Source organism: Hemitrygon akajei, chromosome 16 (genome assembly GCF_048418815.1).
Source record: "Hemitrygon akajei chromosome 16, sHemAka1.3, whole genome shotgun sequence".
Classification (NCBI taxonomy): domain Eukaryota; kingdom Metazoa; phylum Chordata; class Chondrichthyes; order Myliobatiformes; family Dasyatidae; genus Hemitrygon; species Hemitrygon akajei.
Window position 1 is genome coordinate 39033739 of NC_133139.1, and position 22589 is coordinate 39056327.

At 40.3% G+C, this 22589-nt stretch overlaps 1 pseudogene; it reads left to right on the plus strand.

The window, feature by feature from the left end:
* The first annotated feature begins 9146 nt into the window (after nucleotides 1–9146).
* LOC140740368 (cathepsin K-like) lies at nucleotides 9147–17998 on the plus strand (annotated as a pseudogene).
* Nucleotides 17999–22589: the final 4591 nt, after the last annotated feature.

A 22589-nucleotide genomic window follows, 5' to 3' on the forward strand; every position in this document is an offset into this window, starting at 1 on the left:
TTTGAGCAACTGAGTGTCGACTTTAAGGGCCCCCTTCCCTCCACCGACCACAATGTCTACTTTCTCAACATAATCAACGAGTACTCACGGTTCCCCTTTGCCATCCTCTGCCCTGATACCACTGCCACGTCCGTCATAAAAGCCCTGCGCCAGATCTTCACTCTGTTCAGATATCCCTGCTATATCCACAGTGATAGAGGGTCCTCGTTTATGAGTGATGAGCTGTGCCAGTACCTGCTGGCTAGGGGTATTGTTACTAGTAGGACCACGAGCTATAATCCCCGGGGAAATGGACAGGTGGAGAGGGAGAATGCCACTGTGTGGAAGGCCACACTCTTAGCCCTTAAGTCAAAGGGATTGCCAGTCTCTCGCTGGCAGGAGGTCCTCCCGGAGGCACTCCACTCCATCCACTTCCTGTTATGCACGTCCACCAATGCCACCCCTCATGAGCGACTCTTTTCTTTTCCCAGGAAGTCTGCCACTGGGACCACCCTACCGGCTTGGCTGACGTCCCCAGGGCCAGTGCTGCTCCGGAAACATGCGAGGAGCAATATATACTCCCCGATGGTCGAGAGTGTTCACCTATTTCATGTGAACCCCCAGTATGCCTACATGGTCTTACCTGATGGGCGGGAGGACACGGTCTCCGTCCGCGACCTAGCGCCTGCAGGAGCACCAGACCCCTACCCCGAACACTCCACGGTGACTATGAACCCCGTAACCACCGATGTATATATCCACGAGACACCGCGCACACCAAGCCCTACACAGACTCCTCACGACACTCCCATACCGGGTGCCTGGCACACGCATGAGGGATTACTGATGCCTAACGGGCTGGCACCTCAAGTCAGGCCGGAGCCAGCACAACCACCGTCACCGGTGCAATCACCACCGGTGCTACGTAGATCGCAGCAACAGACTCGACCACCTGATAGACTGAACCTGTAAATATACTTGTAAGAAACTTCGCCCCGTGGGAACTCTCTTTTAAAACAAAGTGGGGGGGGGGGGGGTGAATGTGGTAAACTATGTATACCTGTCTGGAAACGCCCCTCTGCTGACTGCTCCTGGGGCTCCTCCCACAGACCCCTGTATAAAGGTGATTGAAGGCACTGCTCCTCGCTCAGTCTCCGAGATGCCGTGCTCCCTTTTGCTGCTAATAAAAGCCTATCGTTCGCCTCCCGTCTCTGAGGGTTATTGATGGTGCATCAGTAAGGAAGACCAATTCAATGTTTGCATTCATTTTGGGAGGACTAGAAGATAAAGGAAGCTTTGGTTGGATTAAATTTGAAGTACTGTAAACAAATCTCATTTACCTGCACTCTGACAATATCCCTCTATTCCCTGCCACTTCATGTGCATGCTAAATTTCACTTAAATGTTGCTATCATACCTACTTCTATCACCTCCTTGGCAGTGTAGTCCAGCTTTCATTCCTTATGTAAAAAAACCATGTAAATCGTCCTTAAATTTTCAACCTCTCACCTTAACCATATGCTCTGTAGTTTTATTATTTTCACCCTGGGTATAAAGATTCTGACTATCACGCTGTTTATGCCTCTCATAATGTTATATACTTCTCAGGTCAGTCTCCAGTGTTTCAGAGATAATGTTCCACTTATGTCCATCTCTCCGTATAACTAATATATTCAAAACTAGGCAACATCTTGGTAAATATCTTCTGCACTCTTCCCAAAACTCCCACATCCTTCTTGTTGTGTGGTGACCAGAACTACATACAATACCCCAAATAGTTCCTCCTACCCTGGTAGGAAATAAGAACAAATAGGAAATAATGTTCATTATAGAAGAACCAGGCAATGGACATCCTTACAAGAGTGTGTTTAATCATGTCCCTTACTACTCAATGGCATTTTAATTGTCCAGTTTTCATCACCAACATATAGACCAAAATCTAACCCCACCAGTAATAGAGATATATTCAGATGAGTAGATGAATGGCCAAGTTTCTAAGGGAATTAATTCATCTGCTAACTCTCCACAACCTTTCTACCATTACCCTTCTCACTGTAAGCTGCAATGTTTACATCTACACGATATACTGTAGATGTTGGTTCATTAAGGTTGTTATAGCCAGGGGCTGGTAATGGGGACAAGTTCCCACTATGTACTAAATGCTCCCAATGACGTCTGCCTGAAATAGGCTCTGACATCCAAGTCCAGCTCCAGGCCTTCATGAGTGGCTTAGCTACTAAACCCGGTGGAACCATTTCTACTGACAGGAGAAGGGGAGGGGCAAAGGCGGGTTACCGGTGCCTTAAGACTAGTCATTTTGGGCAGATGGGGTTCATTGGCCATGGTTGGCAGCTCCAGGAGAAAGTAAACTCTGATCTCAAACCTCTGCTGCCTTGTGGCTATACCTACTCATGGGGAAAGCTTTGGGAGTAATCCCAAGGGAAAACTCTGGAGCTGGAGTCCCTGAGGCAGTTCTACATTGAGTTCAACGCTGACTGGCAACTCCTGCGATGCTTCTGGTGCCAAACTCTATCAGTCTCTGCTGTTCCTCTGGGTTTTTCCGATGGGAGGAGAGAAGGAGCTTGCTATATAGGCAACAACTTGCTCTCCATGTTGTAGTGCCCTGGCTTGCATACCTAGACAGCTGGGATGCAATATCCATGGTCAACCCAGACCAGTGGAGGCCTCATGCATGCTACTGTAGATGTACCTTCAAGAATGGTAATAGAGACGATCTTGGGAATTATGGACCAGTGGCTCTTCATCAGTGATGGGCTAACTGTTGGAGAAGATTCTTAAGGACACCATTTACAAACATTTGGAGAACCATTATCTCTTTAGGGATAGTCAACGTGGCCTTCTGAGGGGCAAGTTGTGCTTCAGGAGTATTTTGTGGCAGTAGCAAAACTAATTGATGAAGGTACAGTGGTAGACGCGATGTATATGGATTTTATTAACGCCTTTGATGACATTCCTTATGGTAGGCTTATCTATAAAGTCATGAAGCATAGATCCATGGAAAGTTGGTCGGGTTGATTCAAAACTGGCTTGCCCACAGAAGGCAGAGGATGGCAGAAGATGGAGTGTATTCTGCATGGAGACCAGTGACTAGTAGTGTTGCACATGGATATCTTCTCTTTGTGACTTTTTTTTAATAAGTGGATTAGGAAATGGAGAGAAACATCCAGCAAGATGTTGCATAGCCTCAGCAGTGGCGTTACTTTGGCTTTATACTGCTAACCAGAACACCCTAGGGAGGGGCATCTGATGTGGCTGATATTCAGAGGTTTCTCCCAACAATTCTGGGAAATCCTTGGGGTCTATCATTGTACCCCAACCAGAGTCCAATGACAGACGGAAGTAACTCGTGCACTGGCATCGGTCAATCAGCAAGTTATGGACTTACAGCATAAACCTGGGCATCAAAAGTTTAGGCTGCATTTGGAAATGCTGGCTACAGCCAACATCATTCAGCCCAATAGATGGCAAGGTCCAGTGTTCTTTGACATCCATGGCTTCAGTGACATCCAACTTAACCTGACTGCATCTCAGACTACCATAGGCTTCTTTGAAAACCTAGATTTCTATCTCAAATCAAGTAACATATTGTCCTTTGTAATGATTTCTAATCCTGCATTTATAATGTATTATACTTTGTGGTAATTGGTTTACCATTAAAGAATTACTTATGTTAGTTCGCGTTTTATATTCAAATCTGGATGAGTTTATTGATATGGTCGTATCTCTGACTCTCTCACTTATTTTTGAAAGGAACCAATACTTCTCTGTGCATCGGTCTAAGATTAGCTCCGTTTTCACACTGTCAGTAATGGTAAATCAGGCTAAATGAGGAACAATTAACTATAATTGTGGAAGTGAGTCACTTCACCTGCATAGGAAGCAGGGTAATTTCATGAAAACGTGAATTGCAGAAATTATCCAAATGAGCTGAATACTTGTTAAAGGATTAGCTCATGGGGCAGAAATATTTAATTGTAGACATTTTACTGAAGATAAGGAGAAGGCAATCTAATCTCTGGCAGAATATGCATTGATTTGCATGCTTCCTGAGCCCTAGATTGAAGAGGTATTCATGAAATAATGACTCAAAATTTTCCCATAATTTGCTATGTCAGAATTCACAGAAATGTTCTTTTACTGTCAATCCTGTTTGAAAATCTGTATTATCTGGTGTAATTGGTTTAGCAATGGATGTTTTAACATGGAGCAGATATCACAACCTGCTGTTAATTATATTTGCTTTTGTAAGCACATAGTTTAAAAGAAGATTTATAATAATATTGTCCATTTATACAGTAAAATGGCCTTTGGGTCCATGTCATTTCCCCAAGGGAAGCAATCCCAATATTCCCAATCACATTTTCTTATTTCCCTATACCTCTGAAACTTGTTCTTTCTTATACATTCCCACCAACTCCCCCCTTCAATTCTTTTTTGCCATATACCTACACCAAGAGACAAATTAGAGTTGCCAGTTCACTTGACACATCTTTTGGAAAGCAGAACACCTGGACCGTGGAGTGTTTAAGGAGAGAACATGATATCTCCACACAGTAAACACCCTGTTCAAGAGTGAAGCTATCTCCCTGGGGAACTGAGGCAGCAACCCTAATTGGTGTGCCCATAAATGGGTCTATTTTTTTTTGTCTTGCAACTTTTCAATCTCATGTCAGTTTCTGTTGCATCCATGGCAGAGAGAACATATAAGGATGGTTCAGTGCCTCGATCATTGTAATATACTGTTGTATACAGTTCTGGTTACCTACCTACAGGAGAGAGACCAATTAGCTGGAAAGAATGCAGAGAAAGGTGACAAGGACATTGCTGGGACTTGAAGTTCTGAGTTATAGGGAAAGGTTAAACAGGCCTTTATCCCTGGAGTGTAGGAGAATGAAAGGGTATCTTATAGAGGTATACAGAACTATAAGGAGTATAGATAGAGTAAGTACATGTATGCTTTTTGCTCTGAGTGTGTGAGGCTAGAATTAGGTCATAAATCTAGAATGAAAGGTGAAATGGAGAGTTTTAATCTCTCATAGGGATTTCATTGGAGATTGGATCCCTTCCTTTCCAGCAAGCAGCAATATATCAAACTATGCCTGGTATTGAGATCTCCACTGCAGCAAGAGCAGAAGCCTCCCAAAATCTATCACTGGAAACTCGGATGTCTACAGTGCAGTATATGTTTGTCACTGAGCGTCATAGGAAGTCGTTCCTGCATGTGGCCATCAAACTTTACAACTCCTCCCTCGGAGTGTCAGACACCCTGAGCCAAAAGGCTGGTCCTGGACTTATTTCCACTTGGCATAATTAGCTTCTTATTATTTAATTATTTATGGTTTTATATTGCTATATTTCTACACTATTCTTGGTTAGTGTGGCTGTAACGAAACCCAGTTTCCCTCGGGATCAATAAAGTCTGTCTGTCTGTTTGTCTGTATATGTAAGTTATATTAATATCATCAGTGTTCTGGATATCCGTGCTCTACGGGGTTTTAAGGGATTTGGGGCACTCAGACCAATTCTTCCTCTCAATAAGTTACCAGATTGCACTTTCAGAATGCTGTCATTGTGAGAGAATATGCATGATAGGTGTTCCACAGAGACACTGACCTCGTAAAAAGTAATAAATTCTGGGCGATGTTGCTGAGAAACACATTTGGATGGGAGAATTACATAACGCACGATAAGATAAGCTAAATCAGAACTTCCTGAGACCCAGGAGACTCCTGTCTGCAATACATCACTGGGTCGAGTGATTTTCACACTTGCTTATTTGTTGCTCTTTATAACCAATTGGTTTGGCATCTGTTCTTGTAAGAATTGACAATGGAGCTTTTTGACTAAACCACAAGGGTACAAACCTGACATCAGTTTGAAAAATGCCTTCATTCTCTTACATACTTCAGATGTGAAGAGTCCACACAACTATAACTAAAAGCTTTCTGTTCCTCAATGCATGCTAATGAAGTCATGAAGATCACATTTAGTGAAATGAGAAACTCATTACAAAAGATCTGGAGCACCAGAACTGTGATGAATTTCTATAGTACTAGAATCCAATAAAGAGGGGTGATGAAGCAGTTCTGCTGCAGAGGTGCTTAGAAAATATATAGGAACATAAGAAATAGATGCACGAGGAAGTTGTTCCTTCTCTTTTGCATACTTTCTCATTCAATAAGTTATGACTTGTATTGTCACCCAACACCACTTTGCTGTCCAAACGCTCAAGGAAGATGCTATCCTAGACCTCGTCTTATGCAATGAGACACGTAAAATTAACAACCTTATAGTCAGCGATCCTCTTGGAAAGAGTGATCACAGTATGTTTGAATTTCTCATACAAATGGAGAGTGCAATAGTTTGATCTAAAACCATTGATTTATGGCTAAATAAGGGAGACTACAATGGGATGAGGGAGGAGCTGGTTAGTGTAGACTGGTGGGATAGATGAGGAACAGCGGAAGAGATTTTTCACTGTCCTCAACAAAAGTTAAAAGCAAGGGCAGTAAAAGTAGGGAGAGCTAGATGTAGATAACAAAGGAAATAAATTAAGGAATTAAAATAAAAGCAGCAGACTGCTGTGCAGAGGGACTTGGGGCTGTGTGTGCATGAACTGCAAAATGTTGGCTTGCAGATACAACAGGTTATCAAGAAGGTAAATGGAATGTTCACCTTCATTGCTAGACAAATTGAATTTAAGAGCAGGAAGGTTGTGCTGCAATTGGACAGGGTACTAGTGAGGCTGTACAGCTCAGATCTCCTCACTATGAGGAGCAATTGAGTTGCTTGGGAGAATACGCACTGGAATTGAGAAGAATGAGAGAGGATTTTATAGAAACATTTAAAATTATGAAAGGATAGATAAGACAGAGGCAGGAAAGTTGTTTCCCGTATTAAGTGAAGCTAGAACTAGGGAACAGAGTCTCAGGATTTGGGGGATTAGATTTAGGATGGAGATGAGAAGAAACCGCTTTTCCCAGAGAGTAATGAATCTGTGGAATCTCTACCCAGAGAAGCAGTCGTGGCTACCGCATTAAATATATTTAAGATAAAGTTAGATTTTTATATAGCAGACAAATTAAAGGTAATAGGGAAAAGGTCAACAGATGGAGTTGAGTCCATAGGCATGATCTTAGTGAATGGTGTAGTGCGCTCGACAGGCCAGCCAATCGACTCCTGCTTCTATTTCTTATGTTCTAATGTTCTTATGTCCCTTGATTTTCTTAATATTTATACATATATTTTCTGTCTTGAGTGACTGAAATACTACAGCCATAATTTCAATTGTTTTCTATCCTTTGTGTTGGAACACAAAATCTTCTCAAATCTGTCCTATGTGGCTAATCCCTTATTATGAGACTAACAGCCTTGGTTCTGCCTATCTCAGCAAAGGGAAACATCAGATCAGCAACTACTCTGCTAAGCTCCTTAAAATAACTGCACATTTCAATGAAATCACCTCTCATTATTTTAAATTTTTGAGTCTGTAGGCCCCCTGTCATCGTTCACACTCCCAGGTTGCCATTCAAATGGATTGTTGTCATGGTAACGGTCCTGGGGCATGGGAGTACCTTGACCAAAATGCTTAGGCAATTCATTCAAAAAAGGAAATTAGATTTTCCATGGAGAAGCCATCAAACAATCACAATTTAGGTACAAAATCTTTTAAGAGTAGGTATTGACATTATGCATAATATTCTTGGCTCAATTGGCTAACTCTAGGCTTTTGATGATTGAAGCCTCAAAACAGATGTTATCTTGCCTGAAATGAAGCAAATATAATGGGGAGCCTGATGGACTTTGGGAGACAATTACCGTAGTTTATTTTGTAACTTCTAAGGGTGTATAAACCCCAGTCAAATCTCCAGCAGACAAGTGAGACTCAAGAAGGTTGAGTGGCTGAAGAAAGAGTGCAAGGTGAGAAGAATATGGTCTCTTCAATCTATTGTATTCTTGTGAATGGTCTGATGATAATGTAACCTACACTTGATCAAATGAAATAACCAAAATGCTAACTGAAGTAACCTTAGTGATTTAACAGAGCAATGAAAATCTTTCTGGGTAGAAAGGTTGTACCATAAAATTGTGCAATCTACTTTATTGGTTTGTGCGATAGAAAACTAAAGGGGTGGCACAGTGGCATAGTTAGTAGAGCTGGGGCCTCACAGCTCCCAGTGACCCAAGTTTGATCCTGACCTCCAGCACTATGTGTGTGGAGTTTGCACATTCTCCCTGTAACCATGTAGGTTTCCTCCTTGTGCCCTAGTTTTCTTCCACTGGCTAGTGCATGCTACTAGATTAATAGGTCACTGTGAATTGTGATTTTGTGAGTGGTAGAATCTTTGAGGGGGTTGCAGAGTGGAATTGATGGGAATAGTGGTGTTGGGTGATCTGTGAATAGGAGAGTTAGTAAGGGAATGGGATTGCTTTATGAGCTGGCATAAACTTGATGGACTGAGCAGCCTCCTCTGTCAAAAGGAAATATGGAAATCAATGAGGTTTAGATAATGGAGCAGGTGAATTAATAGAAAATGAATGGCTTTGTACTTTCACTTCAGCAGGTAATGTTGGAATGTCATGAATAATATGTGGTGTTTATTGCAATAGAATTAATGAGTTTACTTTCTAAGTTCAGTTATTTTGAAGATAAGTTCAGTAGAAGTCTCATCAACTGTGCTTCTCCACAAACAAATTAATAATAATCAGTGACAAACTTTCCTTTCTATTATTTGAAACAAGAAGTATAAATCTTGTTTCTTACTTTCCTGCAGAAGGAACAGATGGCTCTTTTATCTTCTGAAGCTGTGATTTCAGCTAGCCCGTGTCGACCCAACCGATTGCTATCCCTGATCAGAATAGCAACTCATGGCTATACAGCCTCTGCTCAACAGGAAGGCAGAAACTGGGAGGCTGAGGGGAACTGACCACGTTTTACACATGGAGCCTGCAGAATGGTAACAATCACCTGTTAAGTTGAAGTGCTTAAATGGAGAAGAAGCCATGGTAAGCTCACACAAAAGGAATCATTGAAACAGAGAGAGGGAGGTGCGATTATACACTTACCTCATTGCTTCACTTAAATCTTATTTCTTTTCTTCTAGCTCTTAATGATAACATGTCATTTTATACATTAATATTTCTCTATGGAGCTTTCTCTCTTTGTGACGTGTGTCCTGGCTGTTTTGTCCAAGGACTTGGCCAATCCAGTCATAAATGAGGAATGGGAAATCTGAAAGCGGAGTTATGGGAAGAGCTACTCTAGTTTGATAAGAAATACAGGCTGATATTCTACTGAAGCACTGAGATGTCATTGCATTGCTTTTGGGGTAGTTTGGGAGTTCTGCCGATTCTACATGTCTATTGTCAGCTGATGTTCTTCAGTCGGATGTAAAGAAATCCTTTTGAAGAATAAACATCTCCACTGCAGTTTAAATATTTAACACCAAGCAATAGAGGCAATTTGCCACTTGTACAATCAAATTTGTAAGACAAAAAAAAATAGCCATGTCAGCAAAGTAGCCAGTCCTGATAGGTCATCAAGGGATGAGTCTAGAGAGACCTGGAGATACATCAGAGACCTCCACCATCTAACCTGCTGATGCTTAAAGGACTGAAGAGATCTCCAAGTTAGCCAGTGAATGGCAACTTTGAATATCACCAGCCATTTTTATGTGATATTAGTGCATCCACTTGCTGTTAGCATTTTTTAAGCCACGAGAATTATGTGTTTAATATAATGTTCTTAAGGAAAGAAATGGTCATAAAGCTGTGTTCACTTCCAAGTTTATGAAGCCAGTTAATAAAGTAAGGCATTAGGTGTTATTAAGACCATAAGACCGTAAGACAGAGGAGCAGAATTAGGGCATTTGGCCCATAGAATCTGCTCCGCTATTCAATCATGGCTGATACTTTCTCCCCCTCCTCAACCCCATTCCCCGGCCTTCTCCCCATAAACTTTGATTCTATGTCCAATCAAGAACCTATCATTCTTTGCTTTAGATACACCCAACAACCTGGCCTCCACAGCTGCCTGTGGTAACAAATTCCACAAATTCACCACCCTCTGACAAAGAAATTTCTCCACATCTCTGTTTTAAATTACGCCACTCTATCTTGAGGCTGTGGCCTCTTGTACTAGATTCCCCCAGCATGGGAAATATCCTTCCATATCTACTCTACTTAGGCCTTTTAACATTCAAAAGGTTTCAATGAGATCCCCCCCCATCATCCTTCTATATTCCAGCGAGTACAGACCCAGAGTCATCAAGCATTCCTTATATGACAACCATTTCATCCCCTGAATTATCCTTGTGAACCGCCACTGGACGCTCTCCAATGCCAGCACAACTTTTCTTAGAAGAGGAACCCCAAACTGTTCACAATGCTCAAGGTGAGGCCTCACCAGTGCTTTAGAAAGCCTCAACATTATATCCCTGCTCTTGTATTCAATCCCTCTTGAAATGAATGCTAACATTGCATTTGCTTTCCTCACCACTGATTCAACCTGCAAGTTAACCTTTAGGGTGTTCTGCGCAAGGGCTCTCAAGTTCCTTTGCATCTCAGATTTTTGGATTTTCTCCTTGTTTAGAAAATAGTCTGCTCACTTCTTTCTACTACCAAAGTGCATGACCATACATCTTCCAAAATTGTATTTCATTTGCCACATTCTTGTCCATTCTCCCAATCTGTCTAAGTCCTTCTGCAGCCAACCTGTTTCCTCACCACTACCTGCCCCTCCATCAATTTTCATATCATCTGCAAACTTGGCAACAAAGCTATCCTTTCCATCATAAAACGAAGCGGTCCTCACGCTGACTCCTGTGGAACACCACTAGTCACTGGCAGCCAACCAGACAAGGATCTTTTTATTGCCACTCGCTCCCTTCTACCCATCAGTCAATGCTCTAACCATGTTAGCAAATTCCCTGTAAAACTATCGGATCTTAACTTGGTAAGCAGCCTCATGCGTGGCACCTTGTCAAAGGCCTTCTGAAAGTCCAAATATACAACATCCACTGTATTCTCTTTATCTATCCTACTTGTTATCTCCTCAAAGAATTCCAACAGTTTCGCCAGGCAAGATTGATTTTCCCTTAAGGAAACCATGCTGACTTTGTCCTCTCTTGTCCTGTGTCACAGTACTCCACAACTTCATCCTTAGCAACTGATTCCAACATCTTCCCAACCACTGAGGTCAGGCTAACTGGTCTATAATTTCCTTTCTGCTGCCTTCCTCCTTTCTTAAAGAGTGGAGTGACATTTGCAATTCTCCAGTTCTCTGGCACCATGCCAGTATCCAAAGATTTTTGATAGATCATTGCAAATGCCTCCACAATTTCTAACACCACCTTTTTCAGAACCCTAGGGTGCAGTTCAACTGGTGACTTATGTACCCTTTTTGAGCACCTTCTCCCTTGTAATAGTAACTGCACTCACTTCTCTTCCTTTATACACTACAACATCTGGCACACTGCTAGTGTCTTCCACAGTGCAGATGATGCAAAAATACTCATTTAATTCATCCGTCATCTCCTTGTCCACCATTATCATTTTTCCGATCTCAGTTTCTAGTGGTCCTATATCCACTCTAATCGCTCTTTTATTTTTTACATACTTGAAAAAGCGTTTACTATCCACTTTGATATTGTTTGCTAGCTTACTTTCATATTTCATCTTTTTCCTCCTAATGACTCTTTTAGTTGCTCTCTGTAGGTTTTTAAAAACTTCTCAATCCTCTATCTTCCCGCTAATTTTCATTGTATGCTCTCTCTTTTGCTTTTACATTAGATTTGACTTCCCTTGTCAGCCACAGTCATACTATTTGCCATTTGTGTATTTCTTTGTTTTTGTAATTCATCTATCCTGCACTTTCCTCATGTTTCCCCAGAAACTCAGGCCATTACTGCTCTGCTGTCATCCCTGTCAGCAGTCCCTTCCAGTTTACTTAGGCCAACTCCTCTCGCACCCACTGTAATTTCCTTTACTCCATTGAAATACTGCTATGTCAGACTTCACTTTCTCCCGAGATTGTACATTAGCCTTATCTCAACATACCTTGTGCAGGAAGAAGATCAGGCAGTGTGGCTGGAAAACCTGAAGAAGATCCAAGCTCACAGTATTCAGTATAGTCAAGGAATTGCTTCCTATGAAATGGAAATGAATCAGTTTGGTGATCTGGTGAATAATGTTTTTAACCAATGTCCAGGTTTCTTGCTTTGATGTAAATTATTTTCTGGATTTTGTTCCCCTGTTTTCACGCCATATTTAAGATAAGTCAATACCTCTGCTGTTCTTTCTTTCATCTTGATTTCTGGGAATATATTTGGAGACTGGTTTGTGTTTCTTGCTATATCTCCTGCTATATTTCTGCTTTAACACACACAAAATGCTGGAGGAACTCAGCAGGTCAGGAAGCACCTGTGGAAAGGAATAAACAGTTGATGTTTTGGGCCAAGACCCTTCATCAGGACTGGAAAGGAAGGGGGAAAGAAGCAAAATTAAGGAAGTGGGGGGAGGGGAATAGGTGCAATGCTGGCAAATGATAGCTTCCTCACCCACCTACATTCTCCCTCACCTATCATTCCTTTCCACAGATGCTGCCTGACCTGCAGAGTTCCGCCAGCATTTTATATGTTCTTCTCTAGTTTTCCAGCATGTCTTGTCTTTACATTCTTCTGGTTTAGTTTTTGTGGCTGGTACAACCTTATAATTTAAAGTTAATCATTAAAATTTCACCTACTATTTATATCTTTGCCTTACTAGCATTGAATATCTTGCCAATTTCTTCCTTATGAGAGTAGAAACCAAGAATTCAATAATTTCCTTTGATAGATTTTGGTCCTTTTTCAGAAATTTTATCCATTGTACATCTAAGAAGAAATATCATTGTTCTGTTATGTACAATTTTGAGATTATTGGACCAATATGAATGAGTTTTGCATAAACAAATAGATCTTGGCTTTTTATACTTTGTGGAAATAATCTTGTAATTATCATTTCTTCTAGACATCCACAGAGTTTCTTCAGTTGTTCACTAACCTGAGGTTGTACGAATTGGCAAATTACACCAATGAGGTATTATTTGATGTTGGACAAGAAGAACTGGATGAAGTTAAAGAAGTTGATGCTTTGCCCTCAAAAGTAGACTGGCGTACTAAAAACTGGGTCACACCTGTAAAGGATCAGGTACCTTTGCCTTTTCACAATGTTTGCTCCATTAAATTATGCAGAACAGTTAGTGTGTCGGAGTCAGTAGGGGCTATAGAATGATTCCTGTTAAATATTTTGTCTCTGAGGGTTTTAGCAGGCACAGGCGATTTATTGAAGAAGTTGTGCTTTATCCTTAAAAACAGACTGGCATTAAAACTTCTTTGAGTACATTCTTCTTTGATAAGGTACTGGCACTGAGATAATTATAGTATAATTAGGTGAAAAATGTTACTCCAAATTGCATAGAGGTACATTTTCATGTTAGCTATCGAACTTCAGTTTTATAACTCCATGACCTTTGGAACCTCCTAATGTCCACATTCATCTCTAACATTGTGGTTATCTAAAGATATTGAAGGAACTTCAGACACAATATAATCAGAGCTGATTGATGGGGAATTTTAGACTTTTAAATCATAGAATTACATACAGCGAAAAACATGCTGCAGTGGTCTTGAAATGTAGTAGGAGATGAACAAGACAGAAAAAGAGAGGTGAGTAGAGTGGTATAGTTATAGTGGGAATAAGGTGCTTGATTTGCAATCCAGAAGTCTGGACGAATGATGCATGGACACGTTGAATACCACCATCACACAAGAGGCATTTCAGGCAGCACTAAATTGATAACAATGTGTAATCTGGAATTTAAAAAAAAATCCTGCCCCTGAATTGCTTGAAGTGGAAGGGACCTGTCTCCCTCAGCTGCCTGGCCTGTATATTTCTCCTGGTAGTTACCTCTTATCTTCTCACTGATAAGGATGAGCATCTGTGATAGGGAAGGACAATAAATGGTCCCTTGCAAATGATGTTTTTTGAACAAATAAAAGCAAATGGATTTGGAGTCTGGGTTCTCCTAGACCAGAAGGATAATGTGGATTGCAATGTTTTGCCACGTTGATGATCTTGAGAAACTGCAGGAAGCCATAAGAGGAATCTGCTACCCACGTGTCTTCCTCTGTCACCACCGTCACCTTACACTTTTCTTTTTCTCATCTCTTCGTGTGCGGCTTCTGAGGGCTGGAGTTCTGTTGCAACAGCTGGCTGGGTGGACCAAGGCTTTTGCTTTGTCATTGTTCAATGTATTGTTTTTAAATAACTGAAAATGAATCAATTCATAGGAAAGTGAAGAGTATGAAATAAAATAATTAGATGAACAACTTTGGCGCTTCTTATCCTCATGGGAGCAATTCCTACTATTCACACCATTATAATTCAATACAAGTAATAAACTTTGACAATTTCTAACTTATCTGTTTTTCCCTCAGGGCTACTGTAATTCCTGCTATTCATTTAGTTCCATTGATGCTCTGGAAGGACAACTGGCTAAGATAAAGCAGCAACACGTGGAATTGAGTGAACAAAATATCATTGACTGTTCTGCAAATTATAAGAATTATGGCTGCAGGGGTGACTTGCCATATCGTGCCTTTGAATACGTATGTGATCACAGCATTCAGACTCGTAAATCATGCCCATACAAAGCAAAGGTACATTCAATATCTAACTGTTTCCTCTTCATGTAATTTAATGCAGCTGATGCAGCAACCTCTGGAGACGTTCCAGTTTAACAACAACATTTAACAACTTGTGTTTTCAGAAGTCAGTTAATCTTGTATGAAATCATAATCAGAAGCCACTCTAAAAAAGTTTGGAGCTGGGATGTCATTTATCCCTATAGTGGGTCAAGCACTTGATTATCACTTTCATTAAGTGGTTCTGTTTAAATTATAGTATCATTCAGTAATGTTTATTCTCTCCTTAATCCTCTGCAGTCCTGCTGATGGCGGTAAGAAGTTCTAGGAATTAGAAAGTGACAACAAAGGAACAGAGGTATATTTACAAGTCAGAAAAGGTTATAACATGGAGTAGAACTTACGAGTGTTGATATTCCTTCTCACCAGTAAACTTGTGTATTTGTTAGGTGTGTCAGTGTAGCTGAGGTGAGTAATTACAGTGTATTTTGTAGGTGGGCTACACTAAACCGTGGAGAAGTGGATGTTTAGGAGGAAGAGTTTGGGAATTTTTATGTCTGCATCCTGTGGGAGTAATAGAAATCATCAGCAAGGGTTGGACAATGAAAGAATGGAAGTTTTTGTCCAATACAATGTGAAGGATTTTTAAGTTCATTGAAATTATTATTTATCAGTTTGTTAAACATACATTTATTTTGTTTAATTACAGAAAAAACAAATGCTTATTCAAGAGCAATAAGAGTGTCACCAGAATTAAGAAATTCAGACAGTTTATGAACAATAAAGATAAAAAATTGGCTCAAATGGTTGCAGACGTTGGACCAATTTCTGTACTTGTTCATTGTTCACATAGTACCTGGAGGTTTTATAAGTCAGGTAAAGAATCTTGTAATCTTGTAATGTTCCTTCACTGTCATTCAGATCCCATTCCCCAATTATTCTTCAGAAGATGGCTAGGAAGGAGAATGGGGATGTAAAATATTTTCAGTCTGGATTTTTTATCATCATTCCACTGCCTTCTCAAATTACATTCCCTCTTTGACCAACCACTTTTACTCTGCAGCCTCTCTTTCATTCATTGAAATGGTCCTTTATTGAATGGTCCCCACTCTGACCACAAACCTTCAGCTTTCTCTTTACAAGAAGACAGATACATAAGAATACAGGAGCAGAAGATGGCCACCAACCTCCCAAGCATATCCCGCCATTCAATGAGGTCAAGGATGATCTATGCTGACCTCAACTATTCTGCTGTGCCAGTGTCCCGTAACTCTTAGTTCTCGATCTTTCAAATATTTGGCTATTTTAAATGTGGCAGAGAATTCCAGATATTTATTACGAGCCGAGAGAGGAAATTTCTGCAAATCTCGGCTTTAAATGACAGGGCAGATGGGACTAGCTTGGGCTGAAAGGCCTTTCTCCCTGCTGTAAGATGCTCTGACTCTATCTGCATTATCAAGCCCTTTTAGAGTTGTATGTGTTGGCATGTGGCCAAGTGGTTAAGGCATTCATCTAGATATCTGAAGGTCGCTAGTTCGAGCCTTGAACTAGCCTTGAACCTCTTGGCTGAGGCTGCGTGTGTGTCCTTGAGCAAGGCACTTAACCACACATTACTCTGTGACGACACTGGTGCCAAGCTGTATGGGTCCAAATGCCCTTCCCTTGGATACCATTGGTGGCATAGAGAGGAGAGACTTGCAGCTTGGGCAGCTGCCGGTCTTCCATTAAAAAAAACCTTGCCCAGGCTTGTGCCCTGGAAACTCTCCAAGGTGCAAACCCATGGTCTATTGAGACTAACGGAGGCCTACACACACTACACAGAGTCGTATATGCTAGAATAAGTTCATCATTGTTCGAAATGATGTTGGCCTTGACTGCTAATTTTTTGTGATTCAAGCACAGAAAAATGTACCTCCCTTTGAACTTCACTAATTTCCAGTCTCTCTCCAGTTGGATAACAATCAGCCTTTGTTATAAGCCTTTTCATTCTTATTGAAGTACATAACCTCACACTTCTCCAGATTAGTGATTCTGGGACAAAACAACACATGGTTGTACTCAGGCTTCACGATTTATTTGAACATGATTTGAGATATGATTTTGGAACTGTCGACATCAGCAATAATTCTGGCTGTTTTGCAGGTATCTATGACAATGTAAACTGTGACAAAAAGCATATTGTTCATTCAGTTCTCTTGGTGCGATATGTGGATCGAAACCCAAAGAGTTACTGGATTGTTAAAAACAGGTAAATAACTACTGTGGTTAAACATCTGTCAAGATGGTGCACTTCTAAATCCTGGTTATTTTATGAGAATGATACTCGTACCAAGAGCCTGGGATTTGATTTCCCAATCAAGGGTAGATTAAGATACAGAGACTTCACCTGAGTTGAAATTTTGTGGATCATATCAGAATCCATCTATTTTTCCACAGTAATCTTTACAGCATTGGGAAATATGTAACTTGTCTGCCTACTGTTTAAAGCTGTTTGACAAAATCCCTGACCTACCAGGTATCCTTTTATTCACATGAACGTTTCTTTACATGGAAATTTCTTGCCTTGTTTTGGCTCATCAGAAAGTGAAATCTGGTTCGCTGGCTGCCTCTGGTCAACTTCAGTTCAATCTCTGTCCAAATGCCAGGTAATGCTTCACCCTTGAATAGAGTCTGTCCTGTCTTGTGCTGATATGAGAGCTCACTGCATTATCCAAGCAGCTGAAACCTTTGTCCTGCCCTTTGAGGGGCAACAATCTTTGGCCTCTGTCGAATGGGCTTTCATTGGCTTACAACTGATCTATGGACAAAAGTGAAATTAAACAGAATATGCTTCAAATGCCCAACCTGTCAGGTAGCATCTGCGGAGAGAGAAATGGAGTTAACATTTCAATTCAGACTATTCTAATGGAAGGTCCTCAACATGAAACATTAACTCAGTTCCAGTATTTTGCTGAAAACTCCTAATATCTTCTGAATTAACTTATATTTTTAGTATCTGCAGGTATTGCATTGAACTATCTATGTCATATTACCTTGACATCTCTAGAATTTCAATGACCTAGCCATTCTGTCAGCATTTGCATCTAAAGTCCATTCAAGCAAATTAAAAGAAAATGCATGCTTGGCATAAATAAACAAAAAGAAATGTAGAGTTTTCACTTCCAATGTGTGTAGAGTAGACTCAGATAATTATGATTGTTCTTGTTTTTTTATACAGCTAGGGAACATCCTGGGGTGAGAATGGTTACATGAGAATTATTAAAGTCAAGAACATGTGTGGAATTAACTTTTGTGCTGCATGTCCTGAAATCTGAAGATTTTAGACTTCAATAGCAAGAATGATTATTTTTAGAGGATAAACCATCTAGAAGTTGATTGATATGAATAATAATGTTGTAGTCTTTCTTAAATCTCTGTGATGATGACTCATTTGACTTTAGATGGTAGTTGAACGTGAATCCCTGATGATCAGCATATATAGTTAAGTTACTTATTTTTCAAAACCTTGTTCACCTATTTTGTTCACGTAATAATGAATGCCTCCGTTAGCTTCTTGTGATCAATGAAGACAACTTTAATTGAATCTGATTTTTGTTGTCTACATTCGGTGAGTGAATGAGATAGCTGATGCAATAAGAGAACAAAGAAGAGTTTTAATGATTTTCATGTGAGTTGGAGGAAAACACCGCCATATATCCTAATTTACTCCCACCAACACTTCTCTAATAAGCAGTTTCCTTCAAGACCAATCTTTTTCCCACTTCAATAGCTCCCTTGGCACAAATTTTCCCCTACTTGCCAATAAATCCATCTACTCCCATCCCATCAATAAAAATGAGCACTCTCTGGAGTCTTTCCCAGGTTCCCTAATCTCCCCAACTCTTGTGTTCAAAACAGCCAACATTAACACCTCCTCAGGCCCAGTAAGCTTCTTCTCAGGAGATCCCAACTCCGACGTTCTTCACAGCCAGCAGCACCAATCCTCAGAATTCACAAATCCACGGTAAAAGGATAGATGGGAAGATTTCTAACCTAGAATATTTCCATAGATTTGTCTAAATGCTTATTTCTGTATAACTCCACGTCCATGTATAACTATGTCATTTTTACATATTTGTTTGCAGAGTGCTCTATCAGTAGCATACCAGATTCCTGTAAAAAAAAAAATTCTCAGCACTTTGGAATTATAGAATAAGAAACTGGGTTAAAATCACATCGAGTAACAACTCTTTCTATTTGCTCCTCAATAATTAAAGGAACGCTAACCAAAGTGTGTCAGCAATTGAATAGCCATTGCAAAGGGCTTGGGTGCCTGACCATTCACATCACTGAATCAAGCATTCTTCAGAAGTAATGTAATTAATTTTTCTGTCTGAAGTCCAAGAGACTGAATCATCCAACTACTTTAGTAATTGGTCTGCTGCTGGAGTAGTTGAATGCATGTACTCCAGCTGTACGTAGGCCTAGGAGAAACTGAGGGCTGGGCATGATCATAAGAGCTAGGGAAGGCTGTCGGACCTGAGAAAGAAGCCAAAGAATGCTGATAGGGTGAGGAGAAGATGGTGCTGCTGGGTCTATTATGGGAGATGCTTACTCAGATTAACCTAGTTGGGTTTGGATTCACATAAATCATAAAAAAACATGGCTCAGGAATTTGCCACTCGGTCCAATGTGCCCATACCGGCCAAAATGAACCAGATTCATCTCACTGCCCAGCTCCTGGGCCATAGTCCTGCTCTTCATAGCACTTGGAGTCTTCATCTCATACAATGTTTTGATAGGTCTCAAAATATCACTGGTGCCATACAAAAAGAGTGTTTCACACACCAATAAAATATACAATCAGTTTGTAGACAATACATTTTGAATCAATTACACAGATAGAGTTCATATGGCAGGGAAACAGGCTGATTGATTCATTGAGTTATGATTCATGCCGAACAAGATGTCCATCCAAGTTGCCAGCATTTGGACCATAACTTTCGAAGCCTTTCCAAGAAGGGTGAAGAAGAATTTCACCAGGCTCTTGTGTGGATTAGAGAATATTGGGTGTAAGGAGAGATTGGATAAACTTGGATTATTTTCTCTGCAGTGTTGAGGATTGAAGGGAGATCAGATATATGTATGTAAAATTAAGAAACACAAAGATAGTGTACAGAGTCAGTCTTTATGCTGAGGTGGAGTTGTCAAGTATTAGAGGATATTGCTTTGAAAGTTGAGGGGGGAATGAGATTTACAGGGCAAGTTTCTACACAGAGAGTAGTAGTATCTGTAAACCATGGAAGTGATGAAAGCAAATACAATAGCAATGTTAGAAAGGTATTTAGAAAGACACATAAACAAGTAGAGAGTGGATGGATACAGGCCATGTGCAGGCAGATGCACAGTTTATATTGGCATCATGGATGGAAGGACCTATTCCTGTGTTGAATTTTCTATATAAGATAATTGCAGATGTGTCAGGTGTGTTGAATTTAACATGGCCATATGAACCAAAAACGCAAGTTGTGTTTTTCCAATTGTTTCTAGATACTGAGCTAGTTATTATTGTTGTTGGACTTCTGATATTAAACGTTATGATGGGACTTGAGTTGACACTGGTGCTGCATCAAAGAAAGTTCCAGCATAGCAATAAACTGTACAATACAGTTCCCTGACAAAGCACTTTGAATCAATTACATCATGAGAAATTAAATCTATGAGAGATTTGCTATATTTGTCACATGTAAATTGAACCATTAAAACATATAGAAAACTGCTTTATTTGCATTAAATCCAATCCATGAGGGTTGTACAGGGTAGCCTGCAAATGTTACCACTCTTTCAATGCCAACATATCATACCTACAACTCACTAACCCTAACCGTACACTTTTGGGAGTGTGGGAGAAACCCAGAGCACCCAAAGGAAACCCAAGTGGCCACGGAGAGGAAACACAAACTCCTTACAAGCAACAGTGGAATTGAACACAGGTTGGAGATCATTGACACTGTAAATCAATGTGTTAACCACATATGGAACAAATGTGGAAGGCGAACTAAGATGCTTAGATTATTGAGCCTATTAGAATTAAGTATAATTTCCAACAAGGAGAAGTCCAAGTGCATTTTCTGGCGGGGGTCTTTATGTGCCATATGAGACACAAAGAGAATTGAATGAATGAATGATTTTGTTAATTTACAGGGAATGTAACTGGAAGAATTTCAAAGGGGTGTGTTTTCCAAATTTAATGTAAATTGAAAATTATTTAATGGAAAATAACAGAAAATGGGTTTTGGAGAAACAGAATGAGGCTACTTGAAATTATAGTATTACAACTTTGCCCATGGGTCCAGAGTACCATTATTTAACTCAGTTAGTGATCGGGGGATTGTGATTTGGCTCACTTCTCCAACCTAGACCACTACCAAGAGAGCAGTCCAGGCACATGAATGGGGTCAAATCACAGCTCTTGGTTCATACACAAGCAAACCTATAAGCAAAATCCTCAGTAATGTCCAGTTACAATCTAGTCTCACTGGAGATTTTTTTGCTTGAAGGGTGAACATTTCTGGTCCCCTACCCTGTGAGGTGCTGGCAGTATCTATCCTGAAGGCTCCAGTATTGAAGTGCTGCCGGCAGATCACCACTGAATGAGGAGCCCAACAGCCCTGGTAGCTAAGTACACCCAGTGGACTTAGGGAGATGCCTGAGCAGTTTGCAGTCAGTTCCAAGCCTTCTTTGTGAAGTATCCTGATGTCAGTAGAATGCCCCTTTATAATCACGTATAGCAAAAAGAAAGCCTGCTAGACACTCAGTTCTCTGAGAGGATCATGACAGGTTGTTATCTGGAGTTTCGAGTCCCAGTTTATATCAGGCGATTATATCTTGAACTGTGTGTCTGGTGATTGTGAATTTTGTTCAGAGGAGCGTAATACAAATGTTTAAATTGCCATGAGTTCACCTGGAAATAACTGCAAGCTCTATTTACCCCAAGTAAGATTGATCGTAGATCATGTCTTGGTAAAAATAAAACATACAATGCAATCCTGCCTGTTCCCCTATAAATCAGAAATCTGCCTGTCTCGACCTTGAACATATTCAGCGATTCAGCCTCCAGTGCAGATTTCCAAAAATTCTTCACCCATTGAGAGAAAAAAGCCCTTATCTGCTTCTCTGATCTTTTTTTAAATCCAGCGTGTCAGTAGAGGTTTGGATCTTCAAACACAGATCCATATTTGCAAATTGCTAATTATTTTCTCTGAGGTTGTCATGTCATATTAGTTTCACAATTCCTTCTGAATTACTTAATATTAATGCACGTGTGATGAATTCTGAAATCCGTATTTAATTTACCACAGAGTTCATTTTTCTGAAAGTGTGTAAAGAACAAAATAAGGTCATTTCAATTTACGTTGCCAGGCATTATTAGGTGGAACAACATTTTAAATCCCGCCAAATTAACATCCACTGATTCAAGGGGAGTGCAAGGCCTCTGCTGCCCTGATCCTTTCAGTACTTCTGAAGAATTAGGTTCCATTCACTGCCCTTTTGCTTCAGTATATATGTGGAGTGCCTCTCTATTACTTGCCCTGATGAAGGAGACCCTTCTTGATGGATAAGAAATATAGGCTGATAAAGAAACTACCAGTGTGTAAAGAAAAGGAAGAAATGTTTAAGAGGCATTCAGACAGGTAAATAAAGAGGGAAAGGAGAAGTAGAGACAATGTGTGCACATATGGGTTTAGTTTGGCTTGGCTCCATGGTCATCAAAGAGATTGTGGGGTGAATTTGTATTTCTGTTCTATGTTCTATCTTGATTTACCTTGTTAATTCACCTTAAACATTCTGATCTTGATGTCCACAGCTGTTCTTTCCTTTCCTTAGGGTCAAAATTCTTGAACTCATAACAGATCTGTGGGGAAT